We start from the raw sequence: 4,664 nt of genomic DNA on the forward strand, positions 1-4,664 counted from the left end.
AAATATGTAAAACAAGTGAAGCTCAGAGCTATCATTTATTTTTCAAAACGCTTCACACAAGAAGCAACAAAAGAGCAAATGAAATGGGAGATGCAATCACTGTGACAAGTCCGTCATCCGGGAGCCCTGCTCTCCAGGAGCGGGATGCTAACAGTCAGCGTCAACAGTGAAGAATCATGTAAAATATTCATCCATGTGGCTGGCTTAATAATGTATTATCCCTCAATTTAGCACCCAGAGCTTTGCTGTGGTCTGCTTTGCTCTGACTGCTACCAAGTTCTCAAAGTCTAATCATTCAAGAAACATCTACAGCTTTAAAATAGCAAACTCACACCATTACAAATTCAGATTAAAGTGGCTGAAACTTTTGAGTAGCAGCTGATTGGTGCCTCCTTTTCAAAATATTGCATAAGAGGCACCCAGAAATGACTTTGTTAGGAAGATTGGGGGTGTCAGATTTTAAAAGTAAGCAGTGTTTAAAAACAAGAAATTTATCGTGCGTGTTTACTATTTCATTCTCTGTTAATAGTTTGAAGTGTAACCCAATAAGTTGGTGGAGAGCCAGTAAGGAAAATTGCATGCATCACACAAACACTGTCCAAATATAGCTGGAGCAGCAGGCTGATCTCTTCATTCTGTGGCAGCCAGGCGCTGATGTGACCCTGTCAGGCAGCAGACTGAGACTGATGGGATACTATGTGCGGCTGATGTTCGACTGCTCCTGCATCTCCATATTTATAACTAGACTTCATCCACCCCATAATCCGCATGTAGCAAGATCCATGCTGCTGAATGCACATATGGATGCACGCTGTCACTATCCAACACTCCCTCTCTCTGTTTCTCACTTTCACCTCCTCAGGTGACATGTCTTATCTGCCGTTTTCCCTCTGGAACACACACACACACACACACACACACACACACACACACACACACACACTGACAAGTGCACACGCTCATTCAGTACTCCCTGGTAGGGATTAAGTGTGAGTGGTTGTTGGGAGCCACAGGATAAACCAATTCAAAGCCAGACTCAAACTCCAATTTGGCTGGAAGGGGGAGAGGACTGTTTCTTCACCACCCTGAACTTTCAGTGTGTGTGTGTGTGTGCGCGCGTGTGTGTGTCAGTGCTGACAGGCACATTCAGACTCACCCGTGACCTTTGGTAGAGGGAGGGAAAGAGGGATAAGTCAGTGAAAGAGGGGAGCTTCAAAGGAAAAATGCTTTGCTGTGCTTTTGCTTTGGAGACGCAGCTTTGGCCACTTCACCCAGCATGCATCAAAATGTGTGACTCTGTGTCCGAGCGGTTTACAGCAAACCAGGGGTGTAGCACCAAATTCTGGGCCCTGTGCAAAAGCAGTCTCTTGCTCTGAATAAGCTGCATTTAGAGACAAATCCAAGCGGCTGATTAAACCATTTTGTCCCTTTATGAGGTGAGAGGGACCTTAGAGAGCTTCCACTATTTTTCCTGCAAAGCTCCATCTTTCAACTGATTTATTCAACCAATTTAAATATAGTTATTAAACTGACCATTTAGAAATTAAAAAAAACAAAACAAAATAGCAAACAAAACCAAACTATTCATTCCAGTATTTTTGAGGGCCCTGGTCAGTCCTGGTTTTCCCCCACTACACACCCCTACAGCAAAATATATGTTTCACCCTAAAACTGCTGGGATGATTATAAAAAATGAATTGAGTTGTAAAAGAAATCCACAAATACAGGGTTGCATTAATCAAAACTAGAAATTTGTTAGATAGGTGAGAGTGAACAGAGAGCACAGAAAGCAGCAAATATTCATGTCCATAACCAAACTGGCACATTGCAGTTCATGGTCAGCATCTCGACCCCCAAATCACTACACCTCTCCTAAAATGTTTTTAAATTTTTGATTTGTTTCGAAATAACCTTTCGAAAAAGGCATATATAACCTCACAATTAAGAGAGATAAAAGGCAGATAACAAAAAAAGATCAGTAAAGTAGGATGCCGATAATAATAATTATTATTATTATCATTATTATTATAATGATAATAATAATTTAAAAAATAATAATTGTTAAAAAAAAACAATATCTTTTATTGGAATAGAATAGAAGGTATTAGAAGGTAATAGAAAGTATTCTGAAGGTATTCTATATCAATAAAGACTTATTATCTTTCCTGTTCTTACTCTGTGATTCAGCTTTCTTTCTCTTTTTCAGTGACTAGCAGCTATAAACTCATTGAGTTATACCTAATACTGAATCATGACCACCTGCGTGCTACAAGCGTAGTCCTCTAATTGTGCGACTCAGCTGCAGAAGCTGGTGGTGAAATGTTTTGCTCAAAGATGTATTGTGTGTGAATGACTGAGCAATTCTCTTTCAGTTCTTCACACATATTTTCTCAGGGGAGTTTCCAGTCAGAAAGTTTCTTAGTTGCGCTGGTGCTTGCCATTGTTCACAAAACTTTCACAGGTTTTAACAGTTACGTAATGAGAAATCAAACACCAGAATCATCCATCTGTCACTGACAGATCTTTGACTTGTTTGCTAAAAATGACACTTCCAGAATTGAAGTCTGCACAGATATGCAAAAATGTGCTCTTTTTGGTGGTAATGGAATGTAACTAAGTACTGAAGTACTTAACTTCAGCACAGTTTTAAGGTACTTCTACTTTACTTGACTTATTTAAGTTTATGCTACTTTATACTTCTAGTCAACTTATTTAGGAGGCCAACCCAGTGATGGCAGTGTCAGCAGCCAGAATCGGGCCAGTTTTTTTAGGCCTGATTCCGGGGCGTCATTCATGCTGACTCTCATTGGAGTTAGACAGCTGGATGCAGCCTAAGTTATTTCTTCAGGCATGCCAAGTTTGGGCCAATGCTGGGCCAGGTAATTTTTGATAACAGCCTGGTGATGGCTCACCAGAGCTGAGTCCACACACTGACTCCTTTCTTCTGGTGAACCAAATCTGGACCCATACTGGGTCAGGTCATTTTTAAAAACAGCCCAGCTGTTGGAATCAGGACCAGTTTATTTAACTCAGTGTTGGGGTATCATGTTTCCCGAGGCAAGTTGGGCAATCATATGCAGCTCAGTTTTTTTCATCTCACATGCTGAGCTCACCCAGTGCTGGGCCAGGTCATGCTGGCTACCTGGTAATAGCGTGCTTCTTACTTAACTTTCTCTATTACATATTTTACCTTTTATTTCTAGCGTATTTTTTTAAAATACTTTTGCTTAAGTAAGACTTTGAATGATAAAAGAAAGAATGGATGAGCCCAATTCATGTTATGTCCCCAGTTTAGGAGAACCTAGACATAACATGCTGTGTGACTATTCTTCCCACTCCTAATAAAGGTCAGCTACACAGTATTTCAGAAAGCAAAGTTAGCAGTTTACTTCAGACGTCTCAGCTGTGCCATTCCCAAAACAACAAAAAAAATGTTTACTGGTCATTCCTGAACAAAAAACAAAAATAAATAAATACATTTTTAAAAAATGCAAGACACGATTCTAACCTAAACTCCTACGAACTAAAAAAGGGATTCTAATTCCTATTTAACTGCTTTAAAAGTGCTCTGTGTTTCCATGAATACACTAAAGAATATTAACTAATAGCACTACAAAGTGCACTGCAAAACAAGCCTGAAATCACAAATTCATTTAATTGGCCAACCGGCTCAGTCAAACACACTAATTTACTAAGTCAAAATGGTTTGCCCGTGGTGTTACTTACAAATAAATCTACACAGTCTAGATGCGGCTTTTGTTGGCGGGGGTAGAGGTGAAGCAGGGAGAAGCCTCTGTCAGCTGGAGTTTAAAAAGTCTTCTGTCACCCGTTGGAGCAATCCAGAGGCAGCAAACCCTTCGAATGGAACAATCAGCAACCAGCACCTGATTTTTATCGTCTATTCACACTCACACACATGCACACACTCTGAGGGGAGGAGAGACATATCACAACAGACAGAACAAGACACACCAGAACAAACAGCAGTACAAAATAACCTGGGCTCATAACACATAGCTTTTAGTTGCAGTATTTCTACAGTGTAGATTTGCTACATTGAGTAAAAGATCTGAGTACTATTAGTTTGAAATAGCATTAATTTCTAGAAGCTTAACAAAAGGTCAGATTATTTAAAAAATGGTTTGTCTACTGCGGAAGGTGAACATTAAAAAATCAAATTCCTTTAAAAAACATTGGTTAAATACTTTGACTCAATAGTATATTGACAATTGACACAATAATTGTGCATTTGACCAGAGCTACTTTGAACTGCTAAACAGCAGGAAAACATCTGCTCTGAAGCCTTTACATTTTTAAATCTGTTGCAATATCGTATGCATTTTATCATTATTGGTTAGCAACATTTGATATGTTGGTTGTCCAATATAAAAAAAATGTCCTTGATTTTTTTAAATGGGAAAACGTTCCTCTAAGTATCATCCTTGTGAATTTTATAGGCAAAGATATGCTCCATACATTTTATTTTTCAGATCCACACCCATCTTCCTCTGCACTCTCTCACTCTGGTGTGGACGATAGCGCTAATCTCAGCAAGAGGCAGGGAGGCACATCTGGGACAGGTTATCAGTTGGCTATAGTGGGAAACTGCAGCATCAGAGGAAAACCTCACAAATGAAACAGAAGTTTACAAGCTCCACACAGAG

The sequence above is a fragment of the Plectropomus leopardus genome, chromosome 8, assembly GCF_026936395.1.
Source record: "Plectropomus leopardus strain MGB_pleo_1.0 chromosome 8, ASM2693639v1, whole genome shotgun sequence".
Lineage (NCBI taxonomy): Eukaryota > Metazoa > Chordata > Actinopteri > Perciformes > Serranidae > Plectropomus > Plectropomus leopardus.